Raw genomic sequence first — 24,136 nt, 5'->3', positions numbered from 1 at the left:
GATATAAATTTTAAAAATTAAAAATTAAATTTAAAAAAAGGTAAGAAACATTAAATAAATAAATAAACAAATAAAGAAAGAAATAAAATGACATTTCTCAGGAAAACTATGAGGATACACGAAAAGAAAAAGGACTTGAAGACGTAAGTCAGACGATCGCCAATATTTAAAGAACGGGGAAAGGAAAACGAAGAGCTCTTAAGAAAGATTAAGCGCAATAGGGAAAAGAAATCCCAGAAAGCATGGTGGACAAAGCAGAGGCAGAGAAATTACCAAGAAGGAAGGCAGGAGCCGTCACGTCAGAGGTCAATGGCGGATTCCGTTAGATAAAGACAGAGCAGGGATCCATGGGCGGAGCAGCCGGGCGGTGGGGATGCTGGCAAGGAGGACTTCCGGTGGGTGGGGGAGGGGGCAGCAGTCAGGGCACAGAGTTAAGGGCTGCCTTAGCAGCGTGAGCTGGGAGAGAAATAAAGGCACAACAACACGAGAAATAAGGTCATTGCATATTTGCACATTTTTTACCCTGGAGTTGTAATTTTTTTAAATAGATGTAAATAGAGGAGACAGAATTCATTACTAGAAGTCATAAAGAGATACTTTATTTGTGCAAAGCGGTTTTTAAAATTAGGCTATTTGGCAGGTTAGAAATGAAGTCACATTTCCACCTCCTGTGGAACTCGATTGGTATATTTTGTTCAGATTAGGTTTTAATAGAAACAAAGCCTCGTGAACCTCTGAGCTTTCAAAACTGTTACTTTTGTTTATTTGTAAAGTGGCCTGAGAGCAGCCACAAACACATTCTGAAACCAGGAAAATTCCAGGAAAGTTCTCTTTGTGTATTGTAATATTGGCTGCCGTGATTGCCATTTGAAGAGAATATTTTGTACGTTACCATGACCGAATGATCTGTACTGACCCAGAATTACGAATCCATTGTTGTGATTGACATCTCTAGATTATTATAAGAGTCTAGGAAGAAACTAGGCCTGCCCCTCTCTTTCACCTTCTCCCTCTTTCCCTCAATAATCATCCATATGTGAAAAGCCCTAAATCAAGAACTGACAAGATCATAGCTAGTGTTATTTTATCATGACTGTTTACCTGTGCCTTTTTTTTTTTTTAACATTTATTCATTTTTCAGAGACAGAGAGAGCGAGAGCGGAGAAGGGGAGAGAGAGGGAGACACAGCATCTGAAGCAGGCTCCAGGCTGTCAGCACAGAGCCCAACGCGGGGCTCAAACTCACAAACTATGAGATTACGACCTGAGCTGAAGTCGGACACTTAACCGACTGAGCCACCCGGGCGCCCCTGCCTGTAAGTTTGAATTCCTCTGCAAGAAGTTCTTTCCTGCTGACGAACCCCCAAATGCATTGGAGGATTCCAGCACTCTCCTCCCCCCAAATTCTAGAATGTGGCCCATCTAGGACCCACTACCTCCATGCTTTCCCTGATTTTCTTCAGCCCTTCCCAAGTCAAGGCAGACATCTGGTCTTTATGCAGTGGAAACTGGCTCTCACTGCTCATATAGTCTTCTAAACTATGCATTTTTCCTGGGTCTCAACTCCAAAGGAATAAAATCTATGGGCAAGGAGGTGGGTAGTTTATATCTCAGAATATTATATTGCCCTTTAAGCAAATAAAAGAAGACAGAAAGAACAGCTACAAACGAGTTGGATATAATAAGAAAAATTAAAGGACCCATCAACCAACACCATAATCACTGGAAACAATTTGAATATATATCTTTTTCAACTCATTATCCATTTATATGTATATGTATATATTTCTACTATGCCTGTCTTTTGCTATCTATAGGTTGCAACCTGCTTTGTTTAATTTAATCATTTGCCTATCTCTTGTGTAACATTATTTGGTTCTGGAAAACCTTGCTAAGTGAGAAAAACAGTAATTTTTAAATTTTCATTAATTTCAGTGGGAAAAACGATGATGCATTTCATCCCAACCTATGATATCCAAACAATTTTCACACTGCTAACTGAAAAATGAAAATAAGTTATATAAGCAATAAACAATGATATTTAAAAGGATATGAATATGGTTTTTACATTGACTGAAATATAATAAAGCTTTATTATTCTCACAAAATGAGAAAGAAGGGTCTTGAGAGTGGGTGTTGTCTGGGAATAGCTGGGAGGGAGCCACTCATTTAGAAGATAAATTCTCCAGGTATCATTTTCTTTACAAACTTTTTAAATTTGTGGGGGGGGAGGGATCTGTGATAATTATTTTGCATTGAAATTACACTTAGAAATAAATTATAATACTGAAAAACACTTGTAGGACAAAATAAATGCTAAATCTACTAGTTCTTAGTGACATATGGAAAGAGAATATAGAGACGTTATAGTTTTATCCTACTTGACTAGTGGCCACACACAAAGGAATCATTTTGGAATCGACTAATATGGTCCTACTTTACAGTTTAATCTTGTATTATTTGATCAGAAACTCTGGTGTTGAGAAAATTGGTGACTGCTCATTAGCCTAAAACCATAATGTTTTATAAAGCATATTGATTTAGGATTTCTTGGATGAAAAATAATTACTTATTTCAAAAGAGTTTTTTGATAAGTGGTATGGCTATTAAACAGCCGTTAGAGCAAAAGACCAAAAAAAAAAAATCTTTCAATGAACAATCATTATATGAAGTAACTCTATACAGGAAAATATCATCTCATGGTAGTCTACATGCTTCTTCAGCAATATTTTTAAAGGCTGAGTAAATTCCATTATGTAAATGCACCAAACTTTAAACAATTCCCAGTCGTTGGAAATTTAACGATTTTTTTTTTCAAATTTCATTATTATAAACAATACTGTGGATGAACATTCTTGTGGTTAAGTCTCCTAGGAGGTTATTCATGCACAAGTATTAGCTCTGACCTGGAGCTAGACTCCTAATTCTCATTCCCAAGTAATACATTTTTCTCTGTGCCAAATTGGGAAAACTCAGATCGCATTAGATATGCCATAGATAGATTCTGCACAAACACAGAAACAAACACATAAAGATTCCCATGAAAGATTTGTGTTGACTGTCCGATTCAAGTGAATACAATTCTCACTCCAAAGTAATTGACTGACTGTTTATTAAATAATATGCCTTTTGAGACACAGAGTCAAGAAAAAAAATGTGGTCCTTGTTCAATTTACATTGTTTTACTGGCTTGGAATGGGAATCCCTTCTGAATGACCTAATTCCTGTGAAGCGGAGTCTCTTTAGGAGTTTTTCAGCTTTCCTCACTTGGCCAGTTTGGGGGAAAACTGTGTGGCTGAAAAAACACATGAGGCCTGGCTCTAATTCTTCTGCCTTTATCTTTGCCTCTTTGTTGACAAATGTGAAAAAGCTCTGGTGAGCCACACGGGCACAGTGCTCCGCACTAATCATGTTACATAGTTAACACACACACACACACACACACACACACACACACACACACTACCAAAGTAACTGCACACAGAAGGAGAAATGAACCTGGTGACAAATGTACTTGAAACAAGACTCCATGGCTTTTGAAAGGTGCAATCTAGTATGGATAGAAAACTAAAACGAACGTTTCCATACACAGAAATAAATGGCCTCAAATCCCTATTTCCAACTCAGATGTGACATTTTCCTGCTGAAGCACAGGTCCTGGCCAAGCAGAATGCTGTGTCATAAACAAGTTTTGTATAGATGCTACTAGTCTATTTCAAATCCAACAAGTTCCCTTAGCTTTTCCTCCCAGTAGTTCATGTAAAAAATACAGTATTATAAATGTAATTTATCATCTTATTCAAGAATGATAGAGTAAAGCTTATATAAATTCTGTCAACACAGTCCGGAATTGGTGAAGTGAACTGATTTTCCATCTACTCTCTCTGGAGCTGGTTTCCTTGAAAAAGAGATGTGTTTGGATGTAACCTTCATAAACAGCAAATCAATGAACATTTCACTTCCATTTATTCTCCTTACAAGATGGCAGCCTAGGACAGCAGAAGCCTCAAAGTAGAAGCGGAAATGCCAAAGAGGTGCTACTGTTGCTTACTGGACCATTGGTGTGCAATTGCCACAACCCCACAACCCCTACGGCAATCACCAGCAGCCTCCAGGAGTCGCTGTAGTGGAAGCCAGAGGCAGAAGGTGTGTCTTTTCCACCTACTTCTGAACTCTTATAAAAATGTGGCCTTTTGTAGCAACGTGGATGGAACTGGAGAGTGTTATGCTAAGCGAAAAAAGTCATACAGAGAAAGACAGATACCATATGTTTTCACTCTTATGTGGCTCCTGAGAAACTTAACAGAAGACCATGGGGAGGGGAAGGGGAAAAAAAAGGTTAGAGAGGGAGGGAGCCAAACCGTAAGAGACTCTTAAAAACTGAGCATAAACTCAGGGTTGATGGGGGGTGGGAAGGAGGGGAAAGGGGGTGATGGACATTAAGGAGGGTACCTGCTGGGATGAGCACTGGATGTTGTACAGAAACCAATTTGACAATAAATTTCATATTAAAATAAATAAATAAAATAAAACACTTCCTAATGACAGCAGCTAAGAGGGAGCCCGTTGGCAAAGGAGTCTGGGAAATGTAGTTTGCAGACTCCTAGAAGCAAGAGTTCAGAACCAAGTATGGAAGAGCAAGTGTTCAGCCTAGAGGCAACAAACAAATAACTGGCACACTTTTAAAATGAAAAACAGAAGCAGAAAAACAAAATAGAATTAAGGAATTCAGAGGAAACACTGAAAATACAGGGAACATTAACCAAAACAACTTTTTAAGTAATAATTTAACCTTCAAAAACATAAGAGAAAGCATAACATTCGTACGACAGGACAAGATACTTTTAAAATAAGAGAACTTTCCCAAAAAGGAAGCGTTTTTGAAAATTAAAATTGTCATAACCCAAATTACAAATAAAAGTTCAAAAGAACACTGGGGAGATTACATCAACAAATCTCCCATTAAGTTTTCCCCAAAAATACTTTTAGGAAGTAGAGAAAAGACAAGAAAATTAGAGTATCTATTGAGAAGTTTGTCATCTAAATAATAGACATTCCAAGGAAAGAGAACAAACCACAATTACTGGAGAAAAAACTATTAAAGATACAATCAAATTTCTCAGAACTACAGAGAATAAAACTATAGTGTGGAAGGCCCACAGAGTACTTAAAAGTACCAAGGCAAGTAGTTATAAAATTTTAGTGTATGGGGGGATGGGGGCAGCAGGGTGAAGAAGATCCTAAATGTTTAAATAGGAAAAAAAAAAAAAAAAGACAACACATCAATGATTCAAGAATGTCACCAGACACCTAAAGAGCAAAAATTAGGGTGGAGGGGAGGGAAGGGAGATAGAAAATTTGATCAAACTTCTGAGGAAATAATTATTTCCAACTTAAAATTATTCCCTCTCCCACATTATTAAACAAAAGATAAAACAAAGACATGTTTAGAATGCAAGGTACTCCCCAGACAATATATGTCCCAAGCATTGTTTTCCAGAAAGCTTTTAGAATATAAATCCCTTCAAAAGGAGGAAGCAAGCCAAGAAGTCACAAGATCCAAGAAACAAGGAGTGAAACATAGGAGAGCAGTGAGGGGAATTTGGAAGAGAGTAGTTCCTAGATGGTCGTTCTCCAAAAGCCCAGATTGGAGCAATAGGATGAAAGGCTCCAAGAAAGTTGTTTCCAGGTGTGTGTGTGGGGGGGGGGGGGGGGGGGAGGGGGGAGGGGAATTAATAGATTATCTGATGGGTGTGGCTATACAGAAAAGACATTTACCATTCTGTTGAATGTTTGAGTTAGAAGTAATGGTAGGCACATAGAAAATGAAGTATACGGAAAAAAACCACAGCAATTATAAACTCCAGGTGGGACAAAAAATTATAAAAGAAATAAACAATAATTATATTACATGTTATATGATAATGCTCTGAACAATAGTTATATAATCAAAATAGTATACGTTGTGATTATTGATTTCAAAAAAATGTGTAATATTAGGATAGGAGCAGAAGCTTGGATGGGATTGGTGGAGACACCGGTTTTGAGGAAGTACAAGAGAGACAAAACCTCAACTTCTCTAGTAGCAAATCAATAGAACACACTTAAAACTAAAACACTATGGGGCACCTGGGTGGCTCAGTCGGTTAAGTGTCCAACTTCTGCTCAGGTCATGATCTCACAGTTCATCAGTTCAAGCCCTGCATGGGGCTCTGTGCTGACAGCTCAGAACCTGGAGCCTGCTTAGGATTCTGTGTTTCCCACTCTCTCTGTTCCTCCCCTGCTTGTGTTCTGTCTCTCTCTCTCTCTCTTTCTCTCTCTCTCTCAAAAATAAATAAAAATTAAAAAAAAAATTTTAAGCTAAAACACTAAGGAATAGCATTTAAGTATGAGGATCCATTTTACATATAACAAAGCAAATAATTTAAATTGTAACTTGCCACAGGTTGTACACATAGTAGTGATGGCATTAGGATTCCAATCCAGGTCTGTTATGCAAACTCTATGCTTTAACTCTTCTATGTGCTGATTCTGCCTTGCTAACAACGTCATTTTTTATATGTCGGGTGTTTAAGCCATAAATCCTACTCTACAAAATGTGCATTTCTAACACCACAGAGTGATACACAGTATCATGTTAGAGATATTACCCAGAGTTTATTGCCGAGAAGAATTATACCAAAACATTAGTCGGTATCAGATGGTAACAACAAATAGCGACACATTCTTTGATCTGGATCCTCTGAGACTGAACGGTAATACCAAGATCTTTTTTATAATTTAGAAAGTCATTTTTTTTTTAATTTTTTTTTTCAATGTTTATTTATTTTTTTTGGGACAGAGAGAGACAGAGCATGAACGGGGGAGGGGCAGAGAGAGAGGGAGACACAGAATCGGAAACAGGCTCCAGGCTCTGAGCCATCAGCCCAGAGCCCGACGCGGGGCTCGAACTCACGGACCGCGAGATCGTGACCTGGCTGAAGTCGGACGCTCAACCGACTGCGCCACCCAGGCGCCCCTAGGAAGTCATTTTTAAAATGATTATTCTCATTCCCACTTTCTTAAAAATAAAGTAATAATCATTGTTAACATTTTAAATGATTTCTTCTTTTTTCTTTTTTCTTAATTATTGTTATTATTGTTATTATTATTAGTATTTGAAATTTACATCCAAGTTAGTTAGCATATAGTGCAATAACGTTTTCAGGAGTAGAATCCAGTGATTCATCCCCTGCATATAACACCCAGTGCTCATCCCAACAAGCATCCTCCTTAATGCCCCTTGCCCATTGAGCCCGTCAACCTACCCACCACCCCTCCAGCAACCCTCAGTTTGTTCTCTGTATTTGAGAGTCTCTTCTGTTTTGTCCCCCTCCCTGTTTTTATATTATTTTTGCTTCCCTTCCCTTATGTTCATCTCTTCTGTATCTTAAACACCGCTTACGAGTGAAGTCATATGATATTTGTCTTTCTCTAATTTCACTTAGCATAATACACTCTAGTTTCATCCATGTCGTTACAAATGGCCAGATTTCATTCTTTCTGATTGCTGAGTAATAGTCCATTGTATATATATACAACATCTTCATTATCCATTCATCAGTCGCTGGACATTTGGGCTTTTTCCATACTTTGGCTATTGTCAATAGTGCTGCTATAAACATTGGGGTGCATGTGCCCCTCGAAACAGCACTCCTGTATCCTTTGGATAAATACCTAGTAGTGCAATTGCTGGGTCATAAGGTAGTTCTATTTTTAATTTTTTGAGGAACCCCCATACTGTTTTCAAGAGTTGCTGCACCAGTTTGCATGTTTTTAAGGTTTATTTATTTATTTTGAGAGAGAGACACACAGAGAGAGAGCATGAGTGGGGGAGTGGCAGATAGAGAGAGGGAGGGAAGGAGGGAGAGGGAGAATCCCAAGCAAGCTTCTCGCTGTCAGCACAGAGCCAGACATGGGGTTCGATTTCACCAACCGTGAGATCATGACCGGAGCCAAGATCAAGAGTTGGATGCTTAACCGAGTCACCCAGGTATCCCAATCATTGTTAACTTTTGGTTAATGATTCAAGGCCATCACTTTTACAGTCTCATAGGAATGCCCCTTTTCCTATCACAGGCTACTTTGGAGAATTTTTTAAAGTAAATGGCAGGTCTACAGTAGTTCTTTGTCAGCTATAAATTAGAATCACCTGGGGAGCTTTTAAAACTGCTCCCTAGGTCCCACTACAGACAATTAAAAATCAGAATATCTGGGGATTTTAACAACATTCCAAGTGAGTCTGTCATGTAAAGCCAGTGTTGAAAGCCATAGGTTTAGAACAGTGATTGTCAAAGTGTTGTTCCCAGACCAGTAGCACCAACATCCCCTGAGAACTTGCTAGAAATGCAAAAATCTCAGCCCCAACTCAGAACTACTGAATTAGATACTCTGGGAGCCCGGGGCCAGCAATCTGAGCTTTAACAACCCCTCCAGGTGAGTGTGATACACACTTGTATTAATTTCCTAGCTGTCACAGCAGATGACCAGAAACCAGGTGGCTTTAAAAAAAAAGAAGAACATTTATTTTCTCACAGTTCTGGAAGGGCAAGCAGGACGGCACTCCCTCTGAAGGCTCCTTCTGTTCCTTGCCTCTTCCAGCTCCTGGCAGCTGCTGGCATTCCTCGTGGTCACCTTGCTCCAGATTCTGCCCTCCTCTTCACAAAGTCTTCTCCTCTGTGTGCGTATTCACCTGTTTCTCATAAACACACTTGTCATTGGTTTTAGGGCCCACCTGGAGACCCTAACGTTATTACACCTTCAAAGGCATCCTTTCCACTCAAATTCACAGGTTCTGGAGACATCTCTTTAGAGGGAAGAGTAGGCACCATTCAACCTATAACAACACTCAGGTATAGGACAAATTGGTTAAGGACACATGAATGGGGAAATGCCACGTGAAAAGACACACTTTTGGGGGTGCCTGGGTGGCTCAGTCAGTTAAGCATCCAACTTTGGCTCGGGTCATGATCTCACGGTTCGTGAGTTTGAGCCCCGTATTGGGCTGTCTGCTGTCAGCACAGAGCCCGCTTTGGATCCTCTGTCTCCCTCTGTCTGCCCCTTCCCTGCTTGCTCTCGCTCTCTCAAAAAAATAAAGAAATATTAAAAGATACACTTTTTTGATTTCCTCCTCTTCGTAGTCTTGTTCTTTTGATTGTTATGTTTTTCCATTCCCTTTCCACTATTTAGACTTTTTCTCTCTCTCCACATTCCCTGAGGGAGAATCTTTCCATTATTCCGGGACTCTTCTCCTTACAGTCTTATTCAAACTAAGGTAGTTCTATTTCTATGTTAGCATTTCTATGCTATGTTGGCATTTCTATGTTAGCAGAAAATTCAGGGTAGTCCTCAAATAAAGCTACCTTTCTCAGATGAAATCTCAGAACTCATATTGCACGTCAAGCGTGATGAAAATTGATCTTAGAGTTAATACTAAATATAACAGGGTCACCTGGGTGGCTCAATCTATTAAGCATCTAACTCTTGGTTTCGGCTCAGGTCATGATCTCACAGTTCGTCAGATAGAGCCCAGCACCAGGCCCTGAGCTGACAGTATGGAGCTGGCTTCCGATTCTCTCTCTCTCTCTCTCTCTCTCTCTCTCTCTCTCTCTCTCTCTCTCTCTCCCTCTCTCTGTCCCTTCCCCACCTGCTCTTTCTCTCTCTCTCTCTCTCTCAAAATAAATAAATAAATTCTTTTAAAAAATACTACAGATAACAATTCAATGTTGTATATAATTTTTAGGAATTCTAATTTTTTATCATTGCATCTAGTGCTCTCTAGTGGCCAGTGTAGGAATTCACAGTAAAAAAAAAATCCTTTTTCTTGCTCACTGATTAAATCTATATTGAGCATCTAAGATGTGTTAGACGCTGTAGATGTCTCTGAAATAGCTAGACAAATAAACTGAAAACCCTGTTCTTCAGATGTTCAACTTTCCCCCACGTTATTTCAGCAATGCCAGAATAATATATGACTGAAATATTTATTTCACTAGAAAGTCCATAAAAACGATTTCAAGTTCACTAGCATAACTGTGCAGACTTCCTAGGGAGCAAGACTTTTCTTGTCTGAAAGGATAATTCCAGAAACTTCATAATGTATGAAAATGAATGAAATTTATAACTCAGACTTAAATCAGAATCCCTGGGTGTGATGTAATGAATCATACATTTTCATATGAAAATTTTTAACTCTTTGAAATGCCTTTACTTATAATGTAATCATCATACATCTTTTTGCCTTTGAAAACTAGCAGTTAGTTCACGATAACTAACCAAGCATACACATTTCCCTTTCCCTCCTTCCCAAGTCCCGTTAAAATAATTAAAGAAATAGAAACAGGAATATAAATCTGTTGAGTTGGCTAGTGGAAAAGGTGGCATCACCAGACCAGAAGAGAGTGCAATTTTGACAAAATGTAGTGTGTGTGTAGAGCATTCATGTCAGGCATGCAAACTTGTGGTTAGCGTAGGGCTTTCTAAAAGCCACGTTGGTATTCGTAAAAAGAGGAGGTCTTTTGGAAAGAAGAGGTAAGCTCTTCATAACTGGAAAGGAACGAGGCGTATTCGGAAGCAGCAGGAAATCAGAGCAGGCTGTGACCTGAAGAAGAATAAGTTTCTAGAAATCTCTGGAGATAATGGGGAGAGCACTGGATTTCCAATAACACACGGGGACTGGGACTCGAGCTGGAGCAATTCTACTAGTTTTTGAAGGATAGAGTAACCTCCCAAGTCTGGAAGATGTGAGGTCACCCAGACAACAAATTGCTGGGTTTCAAATAGCCGAAGTTTGCAAATTATTTGGTTTTTTAAGGTAGAATCGTCTTGGTATCCCTACAATAATGTCACCTCCCTTTACTTGCATTCAATATGCTTCATTTGGCTAAGAATAGGGCAATTAGAGGTAGCCCGGGGTGAAAGGAACTGACTACGGGGTGTGTTGTACTCAGGAATATTTTCCCTCGTTTGTATCATAGTGGGGAAAAGAAGTCTGGACGGTACATTACACAGAATTTGCTCAGGGAACCTGTCCATGATTCTTCTGATGCGTTGTTCACAAGAGACACCTGGATGTACGTGCACAGCATGTGAGGGGACATTAAGAGGAGATCTGTTCAGCAGCCAAGGAGAAATCAAGCGAGTGGACCACTTGATCCTGGGCCTCCAGCCTCCAGAACTGTGAGGAGATAAATTTCTGTTGTTTAAGCCACCAGGTCTGCTGTTCTCTATTAGCACAGCCCTAGTAAAGAATACATTCCTTAGGGTGTAATGTCTGATTTTTAATTTTCTGTTACCTAAACTAGGCTTCCTTGTACCTTTTCTTCTGCGATTAAAGTCCATTCACCAAAGATCACCAAAATACACCAGGGGTCAAAAAAAAAGGGGGCGGGGGTGTCTTAGCTTCCTGTAGCAAGGGGAAACATGTGCCTGGAGAACCGTGACCTGTCTCCAACTAGGTTAGGGAAGGACACTTACAGGGTTTTGGGGGACAGGGGATTGTCACCAGGTGGCTTAAGGCAGAAGATAATAAGCAAGGTCTAGGCAGGGATGGGTCAGAATTTGTAAACTAGATGAGTTTCTGGAACAATCAGCAGTTTTTTATCTCTAAAAGATCCAAGTCCTTATACAGTTACTATTAAGTCAAGTTCATGACTTGAACACAGGGGTCTGAATGCGCTGGTGTTAAGGGGACCAGCGCTTAAATGGTTTGTCCCGCAGGTCATGGGTTTGGTACAGTTGGGTCTCTTTTGCAAGTTACCTTTGCAAGTCTCTTTTGGGTATCGTTTTGCAAGCTGTGGTTTCTGTTTCATTTCTCACAACTCAGACTTTGCGCTTACCTCAGTGATCTCAGATATAATCCATAGAATTCATATGGATAAGTGAGCACTTTATCAGCAAAAAAGTGACTGCTTACTTTCTGGGTGATTCCAGAAGTCCGTATCTGTTTAAGATCCTAATATTTTTTTTATTTTTAAATTTTTTTTAATGTTTATTTATTTTTGAGACAGAGAGAGACAGAGCATGAATGGGGGAGGGTCAGAGAGAGGGAGACACAGAATCTGAAACAGGCTCCAGGCTCTGAGCTGGCAGCACAGACCCCGACGCGGGGCTCGAACTCACGGACCGCGAGATCATGACCTGAGCCGAAGTCGGATGCTTAACCGACGGAGCCACCCAGGCACCCCCCTAATATTTTTTTTAAAAAAGGCAACTTGGTGTCTGAAAAACTAAAGCTTCCGCACACTCAATTAACATAAATTTACTTCCTCATGTTAACTGAGATCTGGTGAAATTACATGAACAGTTTAGCTCAAAAATTTAAAGTGGGCCTCTAGAGTCGGACAGTCCTTGATTCAATTCCTGTCTCCCTGGCTTGTGACTTGTAGGATCTTGGGCAAATTATTTAACACCTCTGGGTCAATTTCATCACCAGTAAAATCGCATAAAGAACAGTACTTCCTTCAAAGGGTAAATGTGAGAATTAAATAATACATGTAAGTCTAGTTATCTGGTGCTACATAAAAAAAACAACTCAGACTGAGTGGCTTAAAACGGCAATTTTATTTTGTGGGTCAGGAATTTGGTCCATCCCTACCCACAAGCATCAGCTGAGGTGATTCCATTGAGGCTGGAGGACCCACTTCCAAGATGGCCAGGTGGGAAGACCACCCAGCGCTATTGACCTGAGATCTCGGTTCCTCTCCAATGGGCCTCTCCATAGGGCTACTTGGTCTCTGCCAGTCTGGCCACTAGGTTCCACGAGTTCATGTTCCCAGAGGCCCGAACAGAAGCTGGAAACCATTTTGTAACGTAATCTTAAGTCCCAGAATATCACTTCTATTTTATTCTACTGGTGAAGCATGTCACAAAAGTCAGCATGGATTTGAGGGGACAAGAATTAAACCCCCCCTCCCTATCACTGGGTGGGATGGTAAAAAATTTGTGGTCATCTTGAACCTACCACACACCCGAAGGGCTGTCATGTAAAAAAAGCAAACTTAATCCCGAAGTGAAAACCTTTATATTTGGGTTGTTTTTTTTTTTTTTTTTTAATTTTTAAACATGAGTCCGGGGGCGCCTGGGTGGCGCAGTCGGTTAAGCGTCCGACTTCAGCCAGGTCACGATCTCGTGGTCCGTGAGTTCGAGCCCCGCGTCGGGCTCTGGGCTGATGGCTCAGAGCCTGGAGCCTGTTTCCGATTCTGTGTCTCCCTCTCTCTCTGCCCTTCCCCCATTCATGCTCTGTCTCTCTCTGTCCCAAAAATAAATAAACGTTGAAAAAAAAAAATTAAAAAAAAAAAAAAAAAAAAACATGAGTCGGTATGTGGAAGTCATAGGGCTATAGACCTTGGTTTAATAAAAGCAAACATCTTCTTTCTGTTAGAATTGTTAACCAGTGGAACACGATGCCTCCGAAAGTGGCATACCTTCCACTCCCTGGAGGGCAGGTAGCAGGCTCCGATAACTATTTGGTGGGGACGTTACGGACAAGATTCCTACAACCGTCAGTTACTAACAGGCTGTTTGTTTGATATCGAGTATCCTCCAACAATGCGATCATATAATTTAAAGTCTGATCAACTTCAGTGCCTGTTTTTCTTTTATAATCTACAAGCCTACAATCCCCAAGCAAGAACCGTCTTCGTACATAATCTATTGGCCATTCCTTCCCGGGTGAGCGAAAGGTTGACGGTTCAACAGACCCATCCAGCAGAATTTGGAAGAGAAGCAACTCTGGCCAGAAATTGCAGCGCATGCTACTGGGGAGTAATTAGTGAAAGAGCCATCCCACAGAACCTCCATGTTTGTACCAAGGTGAAAGTTTAAAGGTGCCATACAAATAAATGCAAATAATTGGACATAGAGAAATGTGACATCTATTGGTTTGGGGGCATAGAAAAGTTGATGCACAAGCTATATTTTAAAGCAGAAAACAAGGAAATGAGTGGTAGGAACCTTGAGCTTAGTAGCATTTATGGCATACCTACAAAACTCTGTGTTGGCTGAGGCAGGACAAGGTAAGAGCCAGTATTGGCATGTGGATAGGAGTGCTTGCGCCATGAGTCTGGGAGAGAACTTTGGTAACTAAGGGAGAGGTTATCACAAGAAAGAAGGTCACCAACTCTGCACAGATCCTTCTTACAGGAAAAGTGTCTTATCCTTACAGGCAAAAAGAATCGTAACCACGAGGTCACCAATTACCTCACTGTTGCCAAGGCCAGTCACCACCCTCTGTCCTAATTTTATTGTGTCTTTCAGCAGCTTTTCACACCATCAACCATTCTTGTCACTTTCTTTAAACACTTTTCTCTTTTGGTTTCAATAACTCTGTACTTTTCTGGTCTCCTCCTCTACTGACTCCTTTCAAGTTAGTTTCCTTTTCTGGCCCTTGCCATCACCTCTAAAGGCTGAAGGTCCTTCAAGCTCCAGTAATGGCAACCACTCTCTTTCCATATCATTAAATACCATCACTTCCGCCTATACACTTACACCACCAAATGGATGTCTTGAAACAAGAACCTCTCCTCAGAGCCTGCACCGTCATATATCTATCCAACTGCCTACTTGACATCTCTACTTGTGCACTTCACACATCTTAACTTCAACATGTACAAAACACAGCATTTGATTCTGCCGCTACCAACACGGCTCCTTGCGCACCCATTGTCCCACCCTCAAATCTGTTGCTGAGCCTTCCCTATCTTAGTAAATGATGAATCACCATATAACCAGTTATTCCGTGCAACACGCAAGAATTCTCCACAACTCCTACTTCTCCTCGTTCCATCATAGCCAATCTTTACCAACAAGTTCTGTTGAGTCCACATACAAAATATATCTAGGACCCATCCACTTTCTGCCTTTTCACTTCTAGACCTCTAAAGCAAACTACGCTGGACATTGCAATGGTCTTCCTAACCGTTCTTCCCATGGTCCCCTTGGTAATTCTCAACCCATGCTCCACACGGAAACCACTGCAGCTCTTGTGAAAAATCATTTGCTTTTTTTATGCCTGTATTTCCATTTTTCTTCCCCCAAAGAAGAAAAAGGGTTGCAGAATTTTTATGCAACTGTAACAAGAGCTTGGGTTTCAATCCTTACTACTTCTAAGAGGCAATGTTTCCATTCTCATTAGTCTTCTTTTCTATTGTTCTTTTCCCTTTCATAAGTCAATCAAATGCCTCAGGAATACATCCCTCATCTGCCAAGGGAGTCCACTTATTTTAAAAATTTATTAATTTATTTATTATTTTGCAAGTCAGGAGGAGAGAGAGACAGAGCATTAGCGGGGGAGGGGCAGAGAGAGAGGGAGAGAGAAAATCCCAAGCAGGCTCTGTGCTGTTAGCATGGAGCCTGACTCGGGGCTCAAACCCACGAACCGTGAAATCATGACCTGAGCCAAAATCAAGAGTGGGACGCTCAACTGACTGAGCTACCCAGGCACCCCGGGAGTCTACTTTTTGGCACGTGTGCTAGACAAACTAGCTCCATGGTGGTCACAATTCATGCGACTCTTCTGTTTAGAACTTTACAATGAATTCCTTCTGTAGCAAAAAGAAAATCTCTCTCTTTACCGGAGTCTTCATAAGGTCCTAACATACTTCTCAAACTATCCATGGTAAAGGGCCAGTTTTCTTTTCTTCTTCTTTTTTTTTTTTTTAATTTCCAATTCCTTTCTTTATAAGATATGGTTACCTTCTTTATAAGATATAATAAAAATGAATTACTAGAAAAGATAAAATGGGCGAAAAACCATCAGAATACAAGTTCAATTTTTTAAATTAGATTGAATAGATATAAAACCACTGTATCAGTTGTTTAAAAGGCTTAAGTGCTTTTTTTCAACTTCTGTATTTATCCCATTATGGATCAGCTGAAACACACGGACCTAGATGATCTGGCAAAGACTCTTCCTCCTTTGCTGTGTCGCAGCCCGTCTTTCTTCCTTTTTCTTTTTATTATTTTTTATGTTTATTCATTTTTGAGAGAGAGAGAGAGAGAGAGAGACAGGGCACAAGCAGGGGAGGGACAGAGAGAGAGGAAGGCACAGAATCTGAAGCAGGCTCCAGACTCGGAGCTGTCAGCACAGAGCCCGACAGGGGGCTCGAACCCATGAACTGCGAGATCATGATGAGCCGAAGTCGGATGCTTCACCGACTGAGCCACCCAGGCACCCCCAGCCCTACTTTCTGTATCTTAACCAGAACACACTCTCTCCAGCTTCAAGATACATCCCTTTCCCTGGATCTGGAAGCTTCGACATCCCCACTCATCTGCCTGAAGTTCCTTCTCCTCCTATCTCATTTTGACTCCATTCTCTCAAATGACCATTTCAACTGAAGTAGTTGCCCTGTTTTTCTCTAACAGAGCACCTCACCCATTTCTGCATACCACCTAACATAATTCATTTTGTTTATTTGCTTACTGTTTGCCTCCTAAATTAGGCCTCGGTTCACTAAAGGGAAGAACCATGTCAGCTTTATTCACCACCAGCACCTGGCATACACCAGGCACTCTGTAAATATTTGTTGAGTGACTGAATGAATGAACAAATGAGTGGGCTTTTCTCATGGAGCATACTACTGGCCATGCTATCTATCCTTGAATATTCAGCATCTGAGCCAGGCCAACCCAGTCAAAATGAAATACAAAAGTACACCATTATTCTGTGGTCGTATTCAACCATTTATTCAAATTCAAAATTCCCTGAAGGATAGTACTGAATCCAAAATTATATAAGGACAGGATTGTCTGCTATTAACTGACCTTAATGGTGCTTTGTGCGAAAGTAAAATCCTTCTGAGTCTCTGTCATCCTGTTAAATAACTTCACAATATTCTCTTACTCACTCAGTGCAAATGTGTGCCTTTTTACACTCCATTTAGATAATAACATTAACCCACAGGGTCAACATTTTAAAGTTAAGATTTAAATTAACACAGCTAAGGGAAGAGGGAAGACCAGCAAGCTATGTTTTTTGTGGTTGTTTTGTTTAATGATTACGCAGTTCTGTAGTTTTGTTTAATGATTTTTATTGTGTCTTTTATTTGTACGTTGTTGTACAATAATCTGAATATGAAAGACAAGTCAATCAAAAACAAAAATCTCTAAGCATATAAGACTTCCTGAAATCTTTGTTGGGGAAAAAAAGGCTTGACAAGCAGGTGGTGCCCTAGCCGATTATTCTGAAAGAAAGAAAGAAAGAAAGAAAGAAAGAAAGAAAGAAAGAAAGAAAGAAAGAAAGAAATGTAATTTAATTTCTCTACTGTTGTCTCGAAATCTTGAAGAAATTCAATTAATCATTATGCATGCAGAGAGTATTTTTTAAGATACAACCATCTGGGTCATCTGGGTGACTCCGTTGGTTAAGCACCCAACTCTTGGTTTCGGTCGGGTCATGATCTCACGGCTTCATGGGTTTGAGCCCCATGTCGGGCTCTGTGCAGACAGCGTACAGCCTGCTTGGGATTCTCTCTCTCCCTCTCTAGCTGCACTTCCCCCACTTGTGCTGTCTCTGTCTCTCTCAAAATAAATAAATTTAAAAAAATTAAGATACAACCATCCACATTTGAAACATTAAATAGGAGATTAGGAGATGCTCAATTTAGAGGGTGGGGTGGGAGGGGAAGTGCCAGAGACAAATTACAGAAGCATCAAAGCCAAAGCTAAGCATTGTGTGTGACCCAAGAGTAGATTTCAGAATCTCCCATGAAATAACAAAGGATTTGGAGAACTAACAGAAGGTCCCTCTTCAGTACTTCCTTGAATGTCTAAATATCCTTCTCCAGGGTCAAAGACTCCAGGTAGGAATGAGAGAGAGGAAAGGAATCACCTCTAGATCCTTCCACAGAGCCTAGTCTCAGACTTCCATCATTTAAGAAGCCACCACCAAAAGAAACTCCCCCCAACACAAACACTAACCAACCTCTTGCTTTGCTTCAGGATATATGGTTCATCTTCCCTCCTTTTAGGTTGTAAGGTCCTTTAGAAAAGAGACCTTGTGTCTCAGATTCAAAATGCTAACTCAGCTAGGACATTGCCTCAAATATAAGAGGAGGTCAACAAATATTGTTGAGTGAATGAATGAACCACTTAATGCTCGAGTGTTCAGCAAGTGACAGATACAGCTCTATTCACGGTGAACATGCATCGAACCTAATTTCACGCACAACTTTGCACTAACCACCGAGGAGAGAACTTTACAAATTAACCACAAATGCAAACAACAGAAACAACAAAAGTACCTGTAGCAGGGAGGTGGGGGTGGGGGTGGGGGGTTGGATGAGGGGGTCCAAAGGCACAAACTTCCAGTTCTAAGATAAATAAGAAGTGGAAATGTAATGTACAATATGATGACTATTGGTAACCCTGCCATATGGCATATATAAAAGGTGTTAAGTGAGTAAGTTCTGGGAGTTCACACTACAAGGAAAAACCCCATTTTTTTTCTTTAGTTTTCTTTTTGTGTGTGTGTCTATGTGAGATGACAGATGTTAAACAAATTGATTGTGGTCATCATGAAACAATATATGTAAGTCATGTCATTATTCTGTACACCTTAAACTTACACTAGACCTCTTTCTAGTGCCAATTATATCTCAATAAAACTGGGGGACAGGGGGAGATTCATCACAGCTCTGACCCTCTAGGAACATACAGCCTAATTTCAGTTAGCCTGATTTCATTAAGTGGTGTCAGGAAAATAGAGTTGGCATCTCCAAGCTTTTGTTTGTCACAGAAACACTGAAAAACAAGCAGAAACGTTCAAATTGTGTGTATCTGTTTTAAGCAGCCTGGGGACTACCTGAAGGTCTGATGCAAGGCAATCAATTGTCTGTTTTGCCTAACTCAGGAGTCAAGCCAGTGTGCATGGCTCAAAAACACTGTGAGCAAACCTAACGATTTTCAGACACCTGGGACAAAGAGAGTACAGTCTCAAAAGACAACAGGCCACCTGAGGCAAAAGTCAGGGAAAGTTTTGGACATTCAAAAGCGGCCATGTACCCTGGAATTTAGAAGGCCACGTGTGTGCCCAGGGTGAGACACATGCAGAGAAAAACCCTGAGAAGATTGTAGGCCTTTACCTTGGGCTGGTCCCTACGCTAGGAGCCAGCCTGGCAAAAGTGTAGAAGGAGGGCCCCAGAACAGTCTCTCTCTCTCTCTCTCTCTCTCTGTCTGTCTCCTTCCTTTTCTTTGTTGGTTTGTTTGTTTGTTTGTTTTTTTGTTTCTAGTTCCTAGCATTCAAGGAAATGTGTCAAAATACTAGCTAAGGAACAGAGACTTCAGGGTTGTCACACAATGAGAGCAATAGTCTTCACCACAAAAGTTTTAAAAAGTTACTAAACACTATAGCCTTCAACAACTAAAGAATAAAATAGCAAATCCTAGAAAAGGAAGAGAATCTGACTCCCAAGTTACCACCTCAGAATATTCAAATGTCTAGTTTTCAACAACAGCAACACAACAACAACAAAGACAAACAAAGAAACAGAAAAGTATAGCCCATTCAAAGAAACAAAATCGGGGCCCCTGGGTGGCTCAATTGGTTAAGTGTCTGACTTTTGATTTCGGCTCAGGTCATGATCTCAGGGTTCACGGGTTCAAGCCCTGAGTCAGGCTCTGTGCTGACGATGTGCCTGCTTGGGATTCTCTCTTCCTCTCTCCCTGCCCGTCCTCCACTCTCTCAAAATAAATAATTTTTTAAAAAAGAATATAGAAATTGCTGCGGCTGAGGTCACAGAGATTTTTTTCTGCTTTCTCCTCTAGGGTTTTGATGGCTTCCTGTCTCACATCCAGGTCCTTTATCCATTTTGAGTTTATTTTTGTGAATGGTGTAAGAAAGAGGTCTAGTTTCATTCTTCTGCATGTTGCTGTCCAGTTCTCCCAGCACCATTTGTTAAAGAGACTGTCTTTTTTCCATTGTATATTCTTTCCTGCTTTGTCAAAGATGAGTTGGCCATACTTTTTGTGGGTCCAATTCTGGAGTCTCTATTCTATTCCGTTGGTCTCTGTGTCTGTTTTTGTGCCAATACCGTGCTGTCTTGATGATTATAGCTTTGTAGTAGAGGCTAAAGACTGGGATTGTGATGCCTCCCACTTTGGTCTTCTTCAAAATTACTTTGGCTATTCGGGGTCTCTTGTGGTTCCATACAAATTTTAGGATTGCTTGTTCTAGCTTCTAGAAGAATGTTGGTGCAGTTTTGATAGGGATTGCATTGAATGTGTAGATAGCTTTGGGTAGTATTGACATTTTAACAATATTTATTCTTCCAATCCATGAGCATGGAATGTTTTTCCATTTCTTTATATCTTCTTCAATTTCCTTCATAAGCTTTCTATAGTTTTCAGCATACAGATCTTTTACATCTTCGGTTAGGTTTATTCCTAGGTATTTTATGCTTCTTGGTGCAATTGTGAATGGGATCAGTTTCTTTATTTGTCTTTCTGTTGCTTCATTATTAGTGTATAAAAATGCAACTGATTTCTGTACATTAATTTTGTATCCTGCGACTTTGCTGAATTCATGTATCAGTTCTAGCAGACTTTTGGTGGAATCTACCGGGTTTTCCACGTATAGTATCATGTCATCTGCAAAAAGTGAAAGCTTAACTTCATCTTTGCCAATTTTCATGCCTTTGATTTCCTTTTGTTGTCTGATTGCTGAGGCTAGAACTTCCAACACTATGTTAAACAACAGCAGTGAGAGTGGACATCCCTGTCGTGTTCCTGATCTCGGGGGGAAAGCTCTCAGTTTTTCCCCAAACCAATTTGACAACAAATTTCATATTAAGAAAAAAACAAGAGATAGACTCAAGTTTGCATGGCCAGCTCATTTCTGACAAGGGTGCCAAGTTCTTTCACTGGGGAGGAAGAGATTGTTCAACAGATGGTGCTGGCATGACTGGTTTTCCACATGCAGAAGAATGAAGTACATCACACCATACACACAAGGTAACTTCAGCTGGATCGATGAGCTAAACAGAAGAGGGGAAACTATAAAATTCTTCAAAGACAACATAGGGGTAAATCTTCATGACCTTGGATGTAGTGATAGAGCTTTAGACATGACATAAGCAACAAAAGAAAAATAGATAAATCTGACTTCATCAATATTAAGAACTTTGGTGCATCAAAGGACATTATGCAGAAAATGAAAAGACAGGGGCGCCTGGGTGGCTCAGTCGGTTAGGCGTCCAACTTTAGCTCAGGTCATGATGTCATGGTTTGTGGGTTCAAGCCCTGAGTCAGGCTCTATGCTGACAGCTCGGAGCCTGGAGCCTGCTTCAGATTCTGTGTCTCACTCTCTTTCTCTGCCCCTCCCCCACTTATGCTTTCTCTTTCTCTCTCTCTCTCTCAGAAATAAATCAATAAACATTATGGGGCACCTGGGTGGCTCAGTCGGTTAAGCCTCCAACTTGGGCTCAGGTCATGATCTCGCGGTTCATGAGTTTGAGCCCCACAACAGGCTCTGCCCTGACAGCTCAGAGCCTGGAACCTGTTTCAGATTCTGTGTCTCCCTCTCTCTCTCTCTCTGCCCTCCCTCCCTTGCTCACACTCTGTCTCTCTCTCTCTCTCAAAAATAAACATTAAAAAAATTTTTTTAATAATAAACATTAAAAAAATAAAGTGAAAAGACAACCTGTGGAATGGGAGAGAATATTTGTTGATCACATATACGTAAGGTTTAAATAACCAGAATGTATAAAGAACCCTTAGAACTCAATTTTATAAAGACAAACAACCCAATTTTAAAATGGGCCAAATGCTCAAATAGACATTTCTCCAAAGAAGATAAACAAATGGCCAAGAAGCGCATGAAAATATGTTCAATATCCTCAGTCTCCAGGAAAATGCAAATCAAAACCACAATGCGGTAGCACTTCGAACCTACTAGAATGTCTAGAAAAAGTGGAAAATGAGAAGTGTTGGCAAAGATGTGGAGAAACTGAAACACTTATGCGCTGCCGGTGGGAAAGTGAGACAGCACAGTCAGCGTGGAAAATTGTTTGGTGGTTCCTTACAAGACACAGAATTACCATACGATCCAGCAACACCACTCTTAGGTATAATAGCCAAAAGAATTTAAAACAGGGACTCAGATACTTGTATGGCAATGTTCATCGTAGCGCTATCCACAACAGTCGAAAGGTGGAAATAACGCAGGTGTCCCTCCATCAAAGATGAGCGGAAAAATTAAAAATGGTATATACATCCACCAAATGGAATATTACTCATCCATAAAATGAAGGAAGTTCCAATGCATGCTACAACATGGATGAATCCTGAACACAGTACGCTGAGCGAACAGTCAGACACAGAGGATAAATATCATGTGATTTCTCTTCTATGAAATGTCTAGATGAGTCAAATTCATAGAGATAGAAAGTAGGGTATGGTTACCAGGGGCTAGGAGAAGATGGACGTAGGGGGATTATTGTCTAATGGTTACAGAGTTTCTGTTTGAGGTGATGAAACTGTTTTGGAAACAGTGATGAGGGTCGCACCACAATGCGAGTGTAACGAATACCACTGAGTTGTACGTGAACAAACGGTTAATGGTAAATTCTACGTTTTGTATATTTTACCACAGTAAGAAACACATATGTAAGTAAATAAAAACACATGTACACTAACAAGAGAATGTGAACAGACATATATCCTGGGAATATTTGCCTTTTAGTAGAGGACTATATTTATTTAACTAGCATTTTCTGGTACAGACTCTGTGCTACTCATCTGGTCAACAAACATCAAGACGAGGTCCCTGACCTCGAGGAATTTACAATCCCGTGGAAGAGACCGACAAGCCCGATGTCAACTCTGAGAAATTCAGAGATGAATGTACACTTGGGGAGCTAGACGGTGCACAGAAGGAGTCGCTAACTCAGATCAGGATGAGGGAAGAAATACGACTCAAAAGGGTCAAAGTATTCGGAGCAAGAAGAGGAACTTTTGTGAAGGCTTTGGTGAGACAGACATCAGGCTTTAGGGGAGAACTATTTATTAGTGGTTGAGCAAGGTTGAAACAGAGTTGGGATGGAGTGGGTGGTCCCTGAGGGGTGGTAAGAGATGAGGTTAAAGAGACAAGCGAAAACAAGACTTAGCCATGCAGAGAAGTCCTCATCTTACCCTATGGAGAAGACACTGAAAGATTTTAAGCAAGGTAGTAATACAATTATGGGCAGTGCCATGCAGAATGATTTAAGGGTGATACAACTAAATAGAGGAATTCAGGCACTCCTATGAGCTTGAAAGAAAAATCTCCACGAGCCAGAAAGCCTATCCATTTAATGCTCTAAAATCACAAAATGTCAGGGGCGCCTGGGTGGCGCAGTCGGTTAAGCGTCCGACTTCAGCCAGGTCACGATCTCGCGGTCCGTGAGTTCGAGCCCCGCGTCAGGCTCTGGGCTGATGGCTCGGAGCCTGGAGCCTGTTTCCGATTCTGTGTCTCCCTCTCTCTCTGCCCCTCCCCCGTTCATGCTCTGTCTCTCTCTGTCCCAAAAATAAATAAAAACGTTGAGAAAAAAAAAAAATTTAAAATCACAAAATGTTTGCTAAATCCTTTGTTGATTAGGCTTTGGGTAAAGAAGCATTCTCATACATTGCTGATGTACAGCAAACTATCAGGGTAATTTGACAACATTTATGGGAATACATGTACATATTCAGCAGTTCTGTGAATTCATCCTAGAGACAGACACGGGTAAAATGGCACACGTTGAACGTCTCATTACTACTGCACTGCTTGTAGTCATAAAAGATCGGAAGTAATTTTACGTATCCAACAATTGCAATCTGAACAAATAGGTTATGGTGCGGTCATACACTGAAATACTATTTGACAATAAAAAGTGTGAGATCAAGCTCTATGTACACATAGAGAATAATTACCAAGATAAATTTTTAAACACTAATAACAAAAACGAAACAGCCTCCCCCTTCCCCCCCCAGAAATGTAAAATATAAAACTTCATGTTATAAAAAGGGGGGGGATCTTAATTTAAAGAGAAAATGCTGGGCACCTGGGTGGCTCAATTGGTGAAGCGTCCAACTTTGGCTCTGGTCATGATCTCACATGATCTCTGTGCTGACAGCTCAGA

The 24,136-nt window shown here is 40.5% G+C and overlaps 1 long non-coding RNA gene across 1 annotated transcript; it reads right to left on the bottom strand.

Annotated features, from left to right (window-relative positions):
• Positions 1-841: 841 nt before the first annotated feature.
• Positions 842-21,200, bottom strand: LOC115499728. The gene is made up of 3 exons (XR_003964258.1): positions 20,836-21,200; positions 11,274-11,277; positions 842-851 (listed from the first exon to the last, which is right to left on the bottom strand). It is a non-coding gene; the product is annotated as an uncharacterized LOC115499728 (long non-coding RNA).
• Positions 21,201-24,136: the final 2,936 nt, after the last annotated feature.

Source organism: Lynx canadensis, chromosome D4 (genome assembly GCF_007474595.2).
Source record: "Lynx canadensis isolate LIC74 chromosome D4, mLynCan4.pri.v2, whole genome shotgun sequence".
NCBI classification, from domain to species: domain Eukaryota; kingdom Metazoa; phylum Chordata; class Mammalia; order Carnivora; family Felidae; genus Lynx; species Lynx canadensis.
Note: the sequence above shows the minus strand (reverse complement) of the source record. Positions and strands in the feature narration are given on the sequence as shown.